This window comes from Elephas maximus, chromosome 4, assembly GCF_024166365.1.
Source record: "Elephas maximus indicus isolate mEleMax1 chromosome 4, mEleMax1 primary haplotype, whole genome shotgun sequence".
Classification (NCBI taxonomy): domain Eukaryota; kingdom Metazoa; phylum Chordata; class Mammalia; order Proboscidea; family Elephantidae; genus Elephas; species Elephas maximus.
The window spans coordinates 81,325,037-81,344,277 of NC_064822.1; the positions used below are offsets into that span (position 1 = coordinate 81,325,037).

Consider the following 19,241-nt stretch of genomic DNA (forward strand, 5'->3'; position numbering starts at 1 on the left):
AGGTATTTGCTGTGAAGAAGTCTTTGGTCTTGCAAAATTCTATTATTCTATCTCCGGCATTTTTCCTATCACCAAGGCCATATTTTCCAACTACCAATCGTTCTTCTTTATTTCCAACTTTCACATTCCAATCACCAGTAATTATCAATGCATCCTGATTGTATGTTCAATCAATTTCAGACAGCAGAAGCTGATAAAAATCTCCAGTTTCATCTTCGGCCTTAGTGGTTGGTGTGTACATTTGAATAATAGTCATATTAACTGGTCTTCCTTGTGGGCATGTGGATATTACCCTGTCACTGACAGCGTTGTACTTCAGGATGGATCTTGAAATGTTCTTTTTGATAAGGAATGCAATACCACTCCTTTCCAAGTTGCCATTCCTGGCATAGAAGACTATATGGTTGTCTGATTCAAAATGACCAGTATCAGTCCATTTCAACTCACTAATGCCTAGGATATCGATGTTTATGCATTCCATTTCATTTTTTGACAATTTCCAGTTTTCCTAGATTCATACTTTGTCCATTCCAGTTTCTGATTATTAATGGATATTTGCAACTGTTTTTTCTCATTTTGAGTCCTGCCACATCAGCAAATGATGGTCCCGAAAACTTTAGTCCACCCAAATCATTAAGGTCAACTCTACTTTGAGGAGGCAGCTCTTTCCCAGTTGTCTTTTGAGTGCCTTCCAACCTGGGGGGTTTATCTTCCGGCACTATATCAGACAATGTTCTTCTGCTATTCATAAGGTTTTCACTGGCTAATTCTTTTTAGAAGTAGTCTGTCTTAGTTTGGAAGCTCAGCTAAAACCTGTCTTCCATGGGTGACTCTGCTGGTATCTGAACACTGGTGGCATAGCTTTCAGCATCACATCAACACTCAAGCCCCCACAGTACAGTAAACTGACAGACATGTTGGCGGGGAGGGGAGGGGAGGGGGGCTCTAGTAGGGCCTTTGTAACCCATTTCAATGCTATTTGTTCTTGTTTAGTCCAAAGAAACAGATCTGTTTCTTTGCCTTCTAGGAGGGCATAGAGGAGCTTGGTAAGTAGCCCAAAATTAACAATCCATATCCTGCAGAAGCCTGCCATCCCCAGGACCCTCAGAGCTGTTTCTGATTCTCTGGGGGAGGGGGGGCGCTAGTCTACATATAGCTTCCTTCTTGTCTGAATGGAGCTCCTGCTTTCCCTCACTGATGATAAATCCCAAAGAAGTGACCTTTTGCCTGGCCATTTGGGCCTTTTCTTTTGACACCGTATATCTGGCCTCTGCCAACAAATTTAACACAGTGGCACTGTTCTCTGCACAGCTGAACTTGTCAGAGCTGGCAATCAGTAAGTCTTCCACTGCCTTAGTCATCTAGTGCTTCTATAACAGAAATACTGCAAGTGGATGGCTTTAACAAACAGAATTTTATTCTCTCACAGTCTAGTAGCCCAGAAGTCCGAATTCAGGGCGCCGGCTCCAGGAGAAGTCTTTCTCTTTCTGTTGGCTCTGGAGGAAGTTCCTTGTGATGCATCAGTCTTTCCTTGGTCTGGGAGCATCTCAGGACAGGAACCTCAGGTCCAAAGGATGCAATCTGCTCCTGGTACTGCTTTTCTGGTGGCACGAGGTCCTCATGTCTCTCTACTTCTCTCTTTTATATCTCAAAAGAGACTGGCTTAAGACACTATCTAATCTTGTAGATCTCATCAATATAACTGCCACTAACCCATCTCATTACATCATAGTGATAGGATTTACAACACATAGGAGAATCATAACAGATAACAAATGTTATATAGTCATACAATATTGGGAATCATGACCTAGCCAAGTTGACAGATATTTTGAGGGGACATAATTCAATCCATGACATCCACATACTGCAACAGGGTGCCATTGGTCAGTGACAGCATTTGGAACTCTTGGGCCAGGGTGTTTCTAAACTGAGTAGGGCTGTTTTGAAAGCCCTGAGGCAGAACCTGCCAGCAATATTGTTGTTTTTGTCTAGTGTACGGGTGTTCCCATGCAAAGGCAAAAATCACTTCACTTCTGGAATCTAAAGGGACACAGAAGAAAAGCATCCTTCAAGTCTAAGACTGAGAAAGTTTTCTAAGCAGGTAATAGTGTCAACAGCAAGGTATAAGGACTAGCCATGGTGAGGTGTACTGTTACCATTACCTGGGTGATGGCCTGCAGGTCTTGGATGAATCGATAGGGGCCGTGTTTGCTCTTCACAGGCAGAATGGGAGTGTTAAAGGCAGATGTGCAGGGCCTTAGCAGTCCAAATTCTAACTATCTCTGTATTAAAGGCCAAACCACCAACTGAGCCTTTTAACCTATTGGGTATTGTTTTAGCCTAGGTGGGGTTATTCCTAGGAGTAAAAAAAAAAAAATAGGAGTAGCTCAACCTTTACTGGACAGCACTATGTGCCCTGCCTTGGAGTGGCCCTCACTACCGGGTTAATCTTTGCCACCATGCCTTGACAAGGAAAACAGATTTTTTCTTTTCCCTGATTTTGTGGAGTAGAGACCCTGTTCTACTGGAACGTGAATATGCATCTGTCCCTGGCTGAAGTGTATTTCAGCCTGCAGTTTATTTAATAAATCTCAGCCCAACAATGGGACAGGGCAATCAGGCATATACTGAGTTCTCACTTTGCCAGGGAGGGAGCAGGTAAGGGGCTGAAGAAATTGGTGGGGTGGGGGTGGGGGGGCGGGTGTCCTGCTTACCCGCTACACCAACTACTGGGATCTTATGTCCGGACAGAGATCTGACTGGTTTGGTGAAGACCGAATGTGTAGCTCTAGTATCAACTGAAAATTGAGTAGGTTTTCCCTCCATATTCATTATAAGCAGAGGTTCAGGTGGAGGTCCTTCCCCTGGTCTGCCCTAGTCAGAGTCTTCCTCCAGAGTGAGGGCTGGTATTTGAGTTACTCATTGTCTGCTCTTTTTCTTGGGATACTCTTTTCCAGTGGCCCTCGTCCTTACAATATGTACACTGGTTCCTTCCCAGTGGGAGCTGGGGTCAGGCCCTGCTAGTGCAGCCCATGGATCTCCACCTTTTAGGGTTTTTTTTTTTTTTTTTACCCTGTACTGCTGCTGCTACTGGGGCAACCTGGTGCTTTCTCTCTTGTCTTCCCTATTGTTATAGGCCTTGACTATCATTTCGACCAGGTATCCAATACTCATAGTTACTGCCCCATCTATCTTATGAAGTTTTTTTCCCAGTGTCTGGGGCTCACTGTCCTATAAAAATACTATTGACCATCTGAATGTTTCCTGGTCCTCAGGATCCTGATTGGTGTATTGTCTAAAGGCTCCATAAATCCTTTTGAGGATAGTTGAAGGCTCCTCATTTTTATGCTGTTTAATCTCACACACCTTATCCCAATTTAAGAGCTTAGGTACTCCATTTTTTAAGACCCACTCAGAGACAATCCTGATAATGGGTGAGAATACCATACTCTGCTGTGCGATTGTGATCCCAGCGGGGGTCTTGAAGGGAGAAGATGTCATCAACTGTGTCTCTGGGCTTCTTCTTGGGCCCTGTCTAGGACCATCTGCCTCTCTTTTGGGGAGAAGAGGGTGCTTAAGAGATTTTGACAGTCTGCCCATGTGGGATCAAAAGAGTTAAAGATGGGAGTAAACAGTTCACACATTTTCATCCGGTCCTCATGATATCCTGGGGTATAATTCTTCCAGTTAATAAGGTCCGCTGTACTAAAGGGAACATGAACTCGAACCAGGTCCCTGTCTGCTGCTGGGGTTTGGCAGACGGAATAGTGGCTGGAGGCTGGCCCTCCCTGTTGGTTCTGTCCTGGCTTCACAGCATCCTGGGCTGTATTTGTCCCTTGATAGGGTATCTCCCCCCCCCGCCACCCATTATGTGGTGGCAACAAGGGAAGATCCCTAGGACATTCAGATGACCTTGCTTTCCTGTTTGGCTCTCCACCCTTCCCCCCCTCCCCTGGGCTCTGGGAGAGGAGAGTTGCTGAGAAGGGGAGCAGGAGCATGCTCCTCACCCTTTCCTGTCAGCCTGCCTTTCCCTCCCATGGCCGCCCTTCCCCCATCCAGCGCAGGTTCTGGGGGGAGAGTCGTGCACACTGCTGGAGGACACCACAGCAGCTGAGGCAGGAGTTGGAAAAGCAGGTTAAGATGGAGGAGGCTGTGGCGGCCCCAGGGGGTCAAAAGGATCATCTGCCACTAGCACTGGTGGTGGCATGGTGGGCTTTTCCTTTTTTACTCAGATTTTACAAGCCTTCTGAGTTTCCTTGTCTTTGTACAATTATATGAAGGCTTCCACATAATGTTTTTCATCCTGCTTACCATTTCTTGTGCAATATAAAATAGCTGAAGGATGGTGTTGTGGTCCAGTGCTCCCTCCATGGACCACTTTTCTTGGTCCCCTAAACAATAGTGGGACCAAGCAGTATAACATAAGACAATTAATTTCTTCTTCTCATAAGATCATAGTCTAATTTATCCCAGTTCTTTAAAATATACCATAAGGGTGAACACTTAAGAATGCTTTTAGTATTACCCATGTTCTTACTGCTACACACTCAAGCAAAGACAAACACACACAGAGACAAAGAACACTGGTTCCAGATGCACTCAGACAGAAGGATGCCCCCTCAACCCAGAAGAGTGGTCCCCAGATGGCAAGGGTCTAGTCCTATCTAGTATGGACCACATTATGGGCCTGCAAGGATTCGAATCTACCAGAAATAGCCCTTACCTGATTATTGCAGGTTTCTTCCCTTATTTTCCAGAGTTGCCGTTGGGTTCAAAGTAGTCTGCCCAGAGTCTGAAAAAGGGCCCAGGCAGAACAAGCAGTTCCAATGCTGGCTGCTGAGGTCCTCATCAGGTTGGGACTGGTGCACCCCGGACACTGAGTGGTGGTCTCTTGGCTGGCTTGCCAAAATATGTTACTGGTCCTCCAGGTCTCACTCAATGCAACGCTGAGACACGAGTTGAGTGAAAGCGAAAGAAGAAAACTATTTGGTTGGCCAAACAAAGGAGCACACTGGGACTTATGTCACCAAGATGGCTCCCCAATCAGCAGGCACAGGGATTTTTATGGGTAGGAAACAGAGTAGGGGTGGGCTCTTCTTCAGGGCATGTTCAGGAGCATGGCCCATCAGGATCGGTGGACAGCTCCTGTGATGATGCTGACATCATCAGTTTGGCGCAGTCACACTGGGGACTTGATGGAGGGAAATGGTGGCTTAGCTATTCCCAGCTGCCAGACAGCAGCTGCCCGTCTCATTCTCATATTTTCTGATTGGCCATCAGTATGTCTTTTCCAGTTTGAGTCACACCTGTGAAGATTCCTCAATTATTAGTATCAAAGTTCCTTTTAAGGAAGCGGATTTTTAAATTTCTGGGCTGACGGCGCTCCTTGGAAACTATATGGGGCAGTTCTACTCTGTCCTATAGGGTCGCTATGAGTCTGAATCGACTCAGCGGCAGTGGGTTTTGGGCTGACATGGTCTTCACGGCTGCTGGAATGTTCCCAAGCACAGTGATTCTCCCTGGGGTTGATAGCTGATGCAGCTAGGAGCTGCTTAGCCATTATCAAATAAAAACCCTAAGTGATAGCACTGGTGTGGCTCAATTAGCAGCTGCTCAGACTGAGGGGACCTGTCCTCTCCCATCCATTGTCCTCAAAGCACTGAGTGTGGCTCAAGCCAGTCAAACTCAGTTTACTAGCCTGCATGCCAAAGAAATAAAGGCAATTTTTCTTACCACACCTATGTGCCATGATAACCTATGTAGTCCATAATGTGTGTATGTACTTCCTTATGAGAAAGAAAAAAAAACTCCTTGCCGTCGAGTTGATTCTGACTCATAGTGACCCTATAGGACAGAGAAGAACTGCCCCGTAGAGTTGCCAAGGAGCGCCTGGTAGATTTGAACTGCTGACCTTTAGGTTAGCAGCCATAGCTCTTAACCTCTACGCCACTAGGGTTTCCTTCCTTATGAGAGATGGTATAAAAGGTTCTGCCTCCCTTTGTTCAGGGAGCCTGATGTGAGGTATACACCTCCTTGTTCCTTGCCTGCACACTTGCAATAAATGTTCTTCCTCCCTCTGCACCTCGGTGTGTCTTTATTGACGAGAAGCTGCACTGAGCAGGACCTGCTTTGGGTGACAGCATCAGAAGGATACCATCCCCTGGGAAATATTTTAGGAATTTACTGGAAAGATTTTTTGACTGTCACAATGACTTGGGAGTCTCCATGGCATACAGGGAGACAGGGACGCAGAATATTTTGTATTGAACAGTACATTTTCACACAAAGAACTGTCCTCTATTTGTTACGATTCCAAATGTTCCCACCAACCATTCATGTAGGTGAGAAAGCTGTTTACAATTTGCAAAGCCTATAACATAACTCCATTTTACCTAGAAACATGAGATAAACTTGTGCTGTTCAAAAATATACCAAATTTGTGCTTGCTTCGGCAGCACATATACTAAAATTGGAATGATACAGAGAAGATTAGCATGGTCCCTGCGCAAGGATGACATGCAAATTCGTGAAGCGTTCCATATGTTTTTAGATAAGAACTACTTTAGGTGAAGGGAAAGACAACACGCCGTACAGGGGAGGTCAGCACAATTGGACTAAACCAAAAGCAAAGAAGTTTCCTGAATAAACTGTACACTTTGGAGGCCAGCGTAGCAGGGGCAGGGGTCTGGGGACCATGGTTTCAGGGGATATCTAAGTCAATTGGCGTGATAAAATCTATTAAGAAAACATCCTGCATCCCACTTTGGAAGTGGCATCTGGGGTCTTAAATGCTAGCAAGCAGCCCTCTAAGATGCATCAATGGTCTCAACACACCTGGACCAAAGGAGAATGAAGAACACCAAGAACACAAGGTAATTATGAGCCCAAGAGACAGAAAGAGCCACAAAAGCCAGAGACTACATCAGCCTGAGACCAAAAGAACTAGACGGTGCCTGGCTACAACTGATGCTGCCCTGACAGGGAACACAACAGAGAACCCCCGATAGACCAGGAGAGCAGTGGGATGCAGATCCTAAATTCTCATAAAAAGACCAGACTTAATGGTCTGACTGAGACTAGAAGGACCCTGGTGGTCATGGCCTCCAGACCTTCTGTTGGCCCGGGGCAGGAACCATTCCCAAAGCCAACTCTTCAGACAGGGATTGGACTGGACAATGGGATGGAGAGGGATGCTGGCAAGGAGTGAGCTTCTTGGATCAGGTGGACACTTGAGACTATGTTGGCATCTCCTGTCTAGAGGGGAGATGAGAGGATAGAGGGGGTTAGAAGCTGGTGGAAAGGACACAAAAAGAGAGAGTAGAGGGAGGAAATGGGCTGTCTTATTAGGGGGAGAGCAATTGGGAATATGTAGCAAGGCCTATATAAGTTTTTGTGTGAGAGACTGACTTGATTTGTAAACTTTCACTTAAAGTGCAATGACAATTAAAAAAAAAATACCGAATTTTCTAAGAATGCAGCTACTATACATGGCGATTAAAGAAAGATTATATTATGTTTTGTTCAGAACATTATCAAGCATCAAATAACATCACTGAGAGTTATCCCCCAGTTTGGAAAAGCATATCATTGCCAATGTCTTATCTGACCTAGCATTGGTAGCTGTTAAACATTCAAGGCTATTTTAAGTATATAAAAATACATTTTTACCCTTTATTTCAAAATGTCAAATGTAATCAGAAAGTCTCTATTAAATCTAAACATTTATTGTAAATAAATTCAAGCATGTGACTGCTTCAGTATGTCTTCTGGCTGTAATTGTTTTTGAGAATTCTCATATGGAAATAAATATCATTTTATGATGTTTAAAATATCCACTATCCACTTAGTCACCCAAGCCAGGAAACTAAGAATAATTCTCAACTCCTCTTTCTTTACGATTCCTTAAAACCAGTTGCCACCAAGTCAGTTCCAACTCATTACGACCCCATGTGTGTCAGAGTAGAACAGTTCTCCATAGAGTTTTTTTTTTTTAATAATTTTGTTATTGTTGAGAATATATACCAGCTTTTTATATATATATAAAAAAATTTTTTTATATACACCAATATACTGCAGAACATAAATTAATTTAACAATTTCTACATGTACAATTCAGTGACATTGATTACATTTTTCAAGTTGTGCAGTTATTCTCACCCTCCTTTTTCAAATTGTTCCTCCCATATTAACATAAACTCACTGCCTCCTAAATTTCATATCCAATCCTTCATGTTGCTATTGTCAGTTTGATCCCAAATAGATAGTTCTTAAAAGAGCCCAATATCCAAGACAGACATTCTTTACTAGTTAAGCTATTACTTGGTTTTAAGAAGACTTTCGGGATATTTTTGGTTTACATAGGATTTTCAATGGCTGATTTTTTGGAGTGGATTGCCAGGCATTTCTTCTGAGGTGCCTCTGGGTGGACTTGAACTAAAAGCCTTTCAGTTAGCAGCTGAACACTTTAACCGTTTGCAGCACTCAGGGACTCCTGCTGACTCCTTACATTCATATATTAAGTCCAGTTAATTCCACCTCCTAGATGTCTCCTCCTCCCATTTACACCAGTACTGCCTTAGTTCAGGCTCACACCATCTCTTGCTTAGATTATTCCAAGTCTACTAATTAATCTGTCATTGTCTCATCTTTTCCCACTCCAACCCATTCTCTACACAAATGCAAAATAGATCTTTAAAAAACACAAATCTGGGAATATTCTTTGCTGATAACTTCATGGGGTTCTAGATGAATAAAGGGTAAAGAGTAGACTTTTCAGGAACACCCCCAAGACCATCACTGCCTTTTTCCGTCTTCTCTTAAACCGGGTTTCAGTGGCAGTTACCAGAACCATCTACACCATTTCATTTCTTTGAGATTTGTACATGCTACTGTCTTCATTAGAGAGTCTTTCTCCCACCCCTCAGAGCCTAAATAATTTTTATTTATCCTTTAGAAGCAAGCCCAAGTTCCTGTCCAAACCTCCCTGAGCAGAATTACTTGAAGTGATCCTAGTACTCATCTTTATTAAGATGTTTAGCATATCCTATTAGAACTGTCCTATAAAAAAAAAAAAAAAATTTTTTTTATTATCACCAGGTACCATTCCAGACTATTCCTCCACTTCCTTGTCTATTTGAGAAGACTGGCTGAGCAGGGGAGAATGTCACCATGATCCTTAGCCTTGAAGGGAAGGGCCTCCCTTCCCAGCTTCTACTTCACCAAAACACCAAAGCCAAATGAGGGTTCCAAGAGGACTGCTTGGTTTGTTAAGCACTGTTGCTGTCATAGAAGAGTGTGTGAGAGAGTTCTTGTCAGAAGACAGTACTAAATACCATTTATTAAGAACTTAATGATGTACCAGGCCCTGAATATACATTGTTTATGACTCTCAAGAAAATCTTATATGATAGGTATTATGTTCTCTTTTTCAGAGATGAGGAAGTCGATGTTTTGAGAAGCTAAATTACAAACCTGTAATAAATTCCTACATTTATTCTGTCCTAGGGTGATCTGATATGAAGCTGATTCTCTTCCGTTATGCCAGCCATAATGCAGTGGAGAGTAGAAAGGGTAGGAGGCAAGACTTGGTCACTTCTAAAGGTAATCCAGTTATATCAAAAGGGATAAGCATAAAAAATGAGGCTAAACAGGCAACCCAGAATTATTACACTTTACAATTTTTTAAAGCCATTCTATAGCAGGTGCTGCAATATTTTCGTTTCTGTTTTTAGAAAGGACGTTGTCTTAGTTATCTAGTGCTGCTATAACAGAAATACCACAAGTGGATGGCTTTAACAAACAGAAATCTGTTTTCTCAAAGTTTAGGGGGCTAGAGGTCTGAGTTCTAGGGGAAGGCTTTCTCTCTCTTTGGCTCTAGAGGAAGTGTCTTGTCTCTTCTGCTTCTGTTTCCTGGTTCCTTGGAGATCTCCATGCATCTTGGCATCTATCTTATCCCATCTCTGCTTCTTTTGCTTGCTTGTTTAATCTCCTTTATATCTTAAAAGAGATTGATTCAAGACACACTATACTAATCCTGTCTCATTAACATAACAAAGACAACCCATTCCCAAATGGTATTATAACCACAGGCATAGAGGTTAGGATTTACAACACATATTTTTTGAGAACACAATTCAACCCATAACAGACAGTAACTTTAAATAATGTGTTTCTAATGTCGATATTTTAGCTTGTTTTAAACACTTGATTTCTTTCTGGTATGTTGTAAGAACTTTTAGTTTCTTCACTGCTTTTAGAAAACAGCACTTCATGTTTTTTAACTGTTGTATTACTTTACTTTTTTTGGTAGATTTTGAAGTACATTCAAAAGTATTTGCTAATTTCATCCCCACTATCACACTGTGATGGAGACAGGTGGCTATTAGTTTCTTATCTTGCAAATAATGAACTGTCAGGGGAAATAAGACATACTCCAGGGCTCCCTCCAGGTCACACAGCTTCCTGAAACAGAATTGCAACTCAATCTTACATCTTCCTTCTTCAAACCTTCCCTGTGGTGCTTCACCATCAACATCTTTCTTTTAGTTGGGGAAGAAATGTGTTTCATGCAGCTATTTATCAGAGTTTAAAAGCTGCAAACTGAGGATGTGTACAAGTTATTTCTGAAATTCTCCAGATAAAATAATCTTTAATATAAACCACAGTTTCATTGCATGGTTGCCATAGCTAAGAGGTATGAGGTTTTCTTATGTTTAAGTTTTTGAATAATTAAATGAACAGCAGCACGTACAATGTAAATTTCTTAAATCTAATTAAATGATAAAAAAAAAAAAACCTCTCTGTAAAGCACTATTGTGAAATGTATGTGTAATGATTAAAGGGTTTAGTACATATAGAGTAATTTTCCCTAGTGCTTAAAAGGTCACCACAAAGAAAAAAGTGACAAATATGCTGTTTTAAGCTCTTTTTTTTTGCCACTTTAAAAATGTCACAGTGAGTGAAAGGAAAAAGCTGCCCGCTAGCAGATGAATGGGTATTGACAGCTGCACCAGTGTTAAATGCTGCATGGCAGAAAAATCTAGTGAAGAAAAAACAAACTGTATTCATGTTTCCATATTGCTTTTTTTTTTATTTATTAAATTTAAGTAAAGAGGCTTAACTTTGATTTCTATCTGAATCTGATAACGAAAGCAATTTGTTAATAAATCCATGTAGATGCAGAAAAGATAAGTGTATAATATCGAACATTTTAATCATGCACTAAATATAAAATTATCCTGACAACACATGTGATATTTTATGGTGTCCATATGGTATTGCATATGCAGCTATATAATATACAACTGGTATCTGGATAACATATGATATAGATATAAAGCACACTCTACAAGCTTAGAATTCTGTGGTTACACAGACACACAGACACACACACACACACACGCATACACACAGTGATACGATATTCATGGTTTCTCTACGCTGAATATAAATTTAACCCCTGTGCCAGTGTAGTTGTATTATAAGGGCTCAAATTACTTTCTGGGGGCGTGTTAGATTTCTTTTGGTTTGAATAACTCTTTCCCCAGAAGCCTGGAAAATTCATCATGTTGGATAGCCAGGTGTTCTCCATTTGCAAATATTATTACCTTTGGGATTAGAAAAGGGTTTAATTATGGGAAAGGAAAAATAAATAATGCAGTAGGCAGAAAAGTCCCACTGTCTCCCATAGCCAGCAAACGTCCTACAGAGAGCATTACCTGTGGACACTCAATGTAGGGGGTACGCACAGGGTCTCTGTCAAGCGCTGCCCTCAGACGTTCTGCTTTTTGACATTCTTTAACTTGGCGATCTTCCTGCAGAGCAGGTCTGACTGATGTTTTTCCTGAATAACCATCATCCCCAGAAAAGCTCATCTTCCGCTCAATCTTAATCACCACAAGCAAGTCCTTTGCCTGTTTTGTCTCCCTCCCCAGACACAGCATCCCCAGTGTCTAGCATGCTATGTGGCATCTAGTAGGCACTCAATAAATACTGAATGAATGAATGCAGTGCTAGCTCTGCCTAAAGTGGAATACTTTTTGGAGTTCTCAGTACTGGGGGTAACTGTTGTACTTTTGGTGCTGGGAATCACAAATTAAAGAAGCCTGTCTTAAATTTTTCCGAATTTTCTCACATTCAGGGCCCTCCTTCTGAAGTAAGTCATTTCCACTTCTGCTGCCACAGTTTAGTCTGGTAGCAATAAGCCTGGAGTTATATCAAAGACGATATTTCTCCCTGTCCTCGGGGTTTCTGCTTATGAATATTAAGGAACTTGAGAACTAGCAAACATCATCCTGGGTTACATGAGTATAATTAGTAAGGAAATAGTGCTAATGGAAAATACTGGGACTTTGGAGTTTTAATTTTTTCAACTTTGCAAACACCTTTAGAGAATGTAGATCTAATACCAAAAAAATTAAAAAAACAAAATTACTTTGTTGTATAATTAGAATATTCTAACAGTGTATATAAATTTTGGAAATGAATGCTGCCATTTTTCATTTTTAAAAATATATCTGGTGACGGATGAGTAACAATCACACCTGCAACAAGTTTTATAAATAAAAAAATTGAATTGCATGAAATTATATTCAAAGGTGCTAATGAGTGTCAGTATTGCTTAAAAAGAAAAAAGATGGTTTTTTAGACCCTCAATATGTGCTTACGTGTTAACTAGATGGATTTATTTTTCACAGTCAGCTATGTTGTAGTTTAAATGCTTAGGAATGGCATTGATGCTTTCTGAGCTATGTTCCTGTTTCTGGTTTTCCCTGATAACAATCACTTCAACTTTCATTAGCAAAGAAATCTTTCCCTCTAGGGAAAACAGCATACAATAAACTAAAAACGCTGTTAACCAATTTGTCTATGTGATGTCAAGCCACAGCTTCAAATCATTTTTTTCTCCCACTGAATGGACTGATTTTTCCAGCAAAATCAAACAAATATCCAATTATTTATTTCTCTGTTGACACAATGGTAAGAACTGATGATGACATGACAAATCATCCAGTCCAGTTTCTCATCCCAAATCATACTGCAGGCTTGGGGGCCTGGACACCCTTCTATGTTACCTGCCTGGTTGCTTTTGCCACTTTGGCTGCACTCCTATAAAGCGTCTTCCCTAGATATTCTTAGAGAAAAAGTAATGAACGTATTTATCAATTGGCTAAAATAATGGAATTGTTTGATGTTTTCCAACATCCATTCCTGAACCAGTAAGGCTAATGTTTACTTCCAAGGGGAATAACAGTAAGACTGCAGTATTTATTTTCTCTTCCTTCAACAGGAGTTGAAGCTCAGCAACTTTGCCCCTCACACTTCACCTTTTCTCTATAGGGTAGTCTAAAGAGAAATTAGATAGTTCTATAGAAACACCTGTCGATATCCTGTTCAGTCCTGCACATGGAATGATCAAAGGTACATTTCCTGCTAAAAAAGGATTAAAATATGTACATTTATATTGTTGAGCGTATGATGTGGGAAAAGGCTTATGTGCACCAATTAAGGCTTTTGTGTTATTGAGTCGGGCCAGAGAGAGTTTACTGAGTCTCCTGAGAGAGACTTGTAGTTGGGAAGAGCACATTAGAAGTCTGGGGTAGTTGTCCTCTGGGAACATGTCACTTAATCTGAGGGAATATGGGGGAGGGTGAACTATAATTTTGTCTATTCGAATTTGGCTGGAACACCAGGATTGATACCGCTCTTTTTGATACAATTACCAAGGGACTGTTAATAATCCCAGGAAGTCTGACCCAGAGCCAGACTTACAGAGCATTTATTACTTACTAAAACTCCAGCTACATAAAACCAGTAAGTGAACCATCCTTTATTTAATTGGCTTTGCTTGACAATCATAATGGCCATTTGGATTGACTGCACAGCCAATGGAAACTATCTTTAATATGTTTGAATATATCAGATTGACCTTTTCCACTCTGTTGTCTTTAAGCATATGGACACAATGGCATCAGAGTGAATTCCACTTGTTTAGCTGGATTTTCCAGGTGGTCTAATAACTTCTGTGAATAAGTTGAGTCCTTTTGAGAGCCACATGAACTCTTAAGTATTCAGAAAACTATATGGTTTATGGAGGCCGTACTTAAGACCAGGGAATCGTTGAAGTACTGAGAATAATTTAGGTCTTAGGAAAATTTAGTACATTAGGTAATAACTTACTCAATAGTACCCTGGAGATATGAAGAGTTAGTGTAATTTCTGAAGCTATTTAAATTACTCCCAGAGAGTAGCTTAGCCTACAAAGAAGAGGGTTCAATGGACCATCATAATCTTTTACAGTATCTGGATTCACCTTTGAAATCTGTTTTGGGCTTCTTTTATCCCTAATTTTAAGTTTATAAAATGTGAACTTCTTGGTAGCATTTCTAAAATTACATCACCTCCTTTTGTAATCCTTTCCCATTCTTAGTATTGTTTCAGAATTTGTAAAATAGTTTTCAGAAATCACTATAAATAAAGCCTTTGCTATAAATTCTGTTTCTATTCTTACTATTTTCCCAGAAGAAATGTTCACTGATTTTTAGTCATGTCAACGATCTCTGCAATCTTACTCTGAAATTTCTCAGTTTAAAGACAATTATCAAATATGTTTTAAAAGATACATGAGATATATAAATTACTTGAGATTTGTACTTTTGGTGTATATCCAATCCATATTTTTATACTGTGCGTACTTCATGTGTATGCCATGTATATACCACACTATATATTATTATACTACATATGTAATAGATGTAGAGAACACCAAAACTCACAATGATGATTGCTTCTGGGGAGAAAGGGAGGAGAAATGAATTGGGAAGGAGAACATTGGGAACTTTAACTATATACGTAAGGTTTTGTTTCCTTTGAAAATTTTTTGAGGCAAGTATGACAAAATATTAGCATTTATTAAATCTGTGTAGTAGGCACGTAAGTGTTTATCATATTAACCTTTGTATTTCTCTGTATTTTAAAGAAATTTTCAGTGGAGGAAAAACTATCCAAAGCCACTTTTCTTGATGTTTAATTCACTTGGAACTTTTTCTCATCAACTGATTTTTATTTAATGTCTTAAACTCTTGTCCTTTTTCCTTCTTTAAAACCAGAACATTAGTTGGCGTTGTTTAATGAGATGACAATCTCATTTAGATCTGGGTTTCAAAATCCTTGCTAATTTATCAAAGCATTTATTTTTCAAGCATTAGTATAAGTCAGTCCCTCAGACTGTCACATCTTTCTTAAGGGATTTCTTGTAGTCTTTAGACTACTCCATCTGCTCTTCTAAAAGGAGAACATCAAGCCAGTTTGTTAGACATGACACAATTAGATCTCAGATGCTCAGTTGCCTGACCATTTGTAAAAACATTTTGTGGAAATTAGGAATAAACTAGAGAACTCTGACTTTCTTTATAGCTTTTATTTAACCATAACTTTGTGTGGCTTTGGTTTATATTTCTATTCAATTTATTCTATTTGGAATATGAATAAGTAATTTTGTTCAAAGCCATTCTCCCTTAGTAGCATTACTGTTGGTTACTAATTAACGGTTATTTCTCCTCCTTGTTCAGTTCCTCTTCCATCTTTTTGTTGAACTGTATACCTTAAAATTAATGGCAACTAGCCCATAGTCAAGAGATGTGTTTCCCCTAAGTTTTAAAAATTGTGTGAGCCTGGATAAATAATGTGTGAAAAAACGAGCACATATATATTTAGTTAGACACGAATTAGGTATGTCATATTGGGAGATTGGGAGGTCAGCCACCTTACCAACAGGGTCTCAGCAGTGGCAGTGCTTTGGTGTGGTCACTATGTTTTAGGTTGAAGAACCCAAGTTTTGACAGTTTAGTCAGAGGGATAGGCCTGATATATCTAAACACAGAAAACACTGATGTATAAACCGAAATTCCAATTCATTAATTTACTCTGAGAAAACTGTGAAGTTACGCCAATTGTTGTTCATTCTCTCTCTGCAGGGGGAAAAAGAAAACATAAGAAATAAAATTATAAATAGAAGCTTTGGTAATTATGATATTAGAGCAAGAGGGTGTTAAGTTGGATGACTTTGTTCAGAAACACCCCTCTCTATGACCAAGTTACCTGGACTGCTCACACCATTTGACCAGAGTGCTTCCTCCCAGGACTGTACTGGATACACCTGGAGAAATTCTTCATCTTCGGACACACATTTTCTAGGCTTCTTGGTGTAGAATTGAATATGGCATGGATTTAAGTTAATACTTAATGGATGTAAAACACTCAGCTCAGTCTCAGGTACAAGTAAAGGGCTCAGTAAACACTGGTTGCTGTTACGAGGGAGTCTGCACATCTTAATGGTAAGAGCATGGGCTCTGCAGTCAGACTACCTGGACTTGAATTCCAATTCTCCCACCTACAAATTGTATGGCCTCGGGCAAGTTACTTACCTCCTCTGCACTTTGCTTTGCTTAGGGGTAAAGCGGGGACAATAATTTTATCAATTGTATAAGATTATTTTGAGGATTAAATGAAATTAAGCAAAATTGTACTTGGTACACATTTAACATTGCTTATATTTTAACATTACACATATTAGTCACAAGTGGTCTTTTGTTTTTCCTGAAACTCAACTACTCATTTACAGTTTTTCTCTTAGGGTAGATTATGTTATAGGTGGCCCATCAGCCTTGTCATGCATTTCTTATTGATAATTTTTCTAATGATTTTTTCCTTGGATTTGTTAACTTTAGGTTTGGGAACAAACCAACTACAAAATCTATAGGTTATTATTGCAATAAAATAAGACTCTGAACAGTGTAGTCTTCCACATTTAATATTACTCATAATTCTTATTTTAAAGCATGATAATTAGGCATAAATGGTCAGTAGCCTATATGAAAGACAATAATTTGTGTTACTTTTACAAAGCTAAGGAGATAACCTCATTAGTTCTCTAGCAGCTAATGGATGGCTCCAACATTTTCCTGAGGCAGTATGTACATTTTAATTATCATCAGTGTTGTATAGATAATCATATAGATTTAAAGAGAAAAGTTTTGGGTAAAACTTCCCAAAAGTTGGAATTCTTTTACTCTCAAGATCTCCCATATTCTCCCCTCTACCACACCTCTCCTGTGGGTCCTTTCTTTTCAAGAGTCCTTTGCAAGTCTGCAGAATTGCACAAATCCAGGGAACACCATGCACATTGTTTTCTGTTAACTATACTGTTAACTGAAGTTGTGCCACATGGTTGCAGCCCAACAGCAACTTTCTTCTGGTGGCCTAATGGTTAAGCACTTGGCTGCTAACTGAAAGGCTGGCAGTTCAAACCTACGCAGCAGCTCTGTGAGAGAAAGACCTGGTGATCTGCTTCCATAAAAACTATAGCCAAGAAAACCCTATGAGATACTTCTACTCTGTCAGATGAGGTTGCTACGAGTCAGAATCGGCTTGATGGCATCCAACAACAACAACAACACTCACCTCTTGGTTGGTGCTTTGAGGCTTGTGGCACCAGCCCTAAGGCTACCATTTCCTGAGTTATTGTAATAAAGTCTCAAACATCACATCTCTGGTGATGAGTGAGAAATAGGAAATAACCATGGCTTTTTCCACAGCTTGAGTTCTGGTCTGTAAGTTTTCTGTGTCTGTATGAAACCTTAACTGAAACTATAATTTTATAGGCTGGAATGGGAGATTCACCTGCACTCTGGACCAGTAACTTAGTTGAATAGAGTCAGTCACTTTGATCCTTAGATAATATTTTCAGACAAACAATCCATTTGAGTGTCTCATACAACACATCATTGTGATTGCCATCAGAGAGAATGACGGCAAGCCTGGGATAGAGAAGGTGGCAGGCATAATGTGAATTATCTTCGTATCTTCGGTATTTGAGAACCCTGGACCAGAAGTTGAGGAATTAGAGTCAAGGGATGGGTAGAGGGAGAGAGAAAGGAACATCTAATTAGCAGAACCTGTGTGAGTGGCCAGAGTTGTCAGAACATTCTCTTTCAAACTCCAAAATTCTTGAGGAATAGATCTCCTGTGGTTGTAGCCAAGGTCTGTCCTCCAGGAAATCAGAATCCTTGAGAAGATGCCAGTACTTTCCCAAACCTTCTCACTCAGCCTCATAGCATGATTTCAAGGGGCCATGCAGATAACCCCCATTCCTTACAATTTCTTCTGCTTGCTCGCTGATTCCTGAAACTTTCTCTTTTTTTAAACAAGAGATAAAATATTTCATTCTACAGTAGGAGCAAATAGGGAAAGGGACAGTGAACATACTCCTTGCATTCTCTAAAAAGTTCACCTGCTGTCGAATCAATTCGGACTCATAGCAACCCCATGTAAGTCAGAGTACAACTGTGCTCCATTGGGTTTCAATGGCTGATTTTTCAGAAGTAGATTGCCAGGACTTTCTTCCAATGTACCTCTGGATGGATTCAAACCTCCACCCTTTTAGTGAGCAGCTGAGCATGTTAACTTTTTCCACCACCCTGGGACTCCTTGGGTCTTCTGTTCTCCCTCTTATTGCCATGTCTCTTTAGCCTAAGCCTTCCTCTTTCCTTGCTAGTCATCTGTCCCAACACCACTCCTCACTGACTCTTCAATCTGGAGCCCCATTCTTTGCCATGAAGCTTCAGAGCATAGAGAATCTTGATTCTCAAAGTGTGGTCCGTGCATCAACAGCATTAACATCATTTAGGAACTTGTTAGAACTGCAAACTCTTCACCCCCACCTTACTGAGTCAGAATCTGCAATGGGTAATTTGTGATTTGTCTGAACAATTAAGTTTAAGAAGCTGGTCCCACCTGACAACATGTCCAAAGGATTTAAGATGAAGTGTTGCTATCGTCACTTCTAAGGAGGACTCTGGCTGTACCAGTCCCTGGAGAAGGACATCACGCTTGGTAAAGTAGAGGGTCAGCGAAAAGGAGGAAGACTCTCAATGAGATGGATTGACACAGTGGCTGCAAATCCTTGATGAGCATAGGTATTTATTTAATTTTTAGGAGGTCCCAGTTATCTAATTTGTCTTCTGTCTTTTGTGCATTTTTAGTTTTGTTTGATGGGCTATTTCTGCCAAAAAATTAGATCCTGTAGTTTTCACCCTATGTTATCTTCCAGGAACTTTATAGCTGTAACTTTAACATTAAGGTCTTTGATCCACTGAGTTTGTTTTTGTGTGCGGTGTAAGGTATGGATCTCATTTCATTTTTCAGCATGTAAATATTCAGTCTTGCCAGCATCATTTGTT

General features: G+C 40.2%; 1 non-coding gene across 1 annotated transcript; it reads left to right on the top strand.

The window, feature by feature from the left end:
• The first annotated feature begins 6,442 nt into the window (after nucleotides 1-6,442).
• On the top strand, nucleotides 6,443-6,549 carry LOC126076616 (U6 spliceosomal RNA). The gene has a single exon (XR_007517544.1). It is a non-coding gene; the product is annotated as a U6 spliceosomal RNA (small nuclear RNA).
• Nucleotides 6,550-19,241: the final 12,692 nt, after the last annotated feature.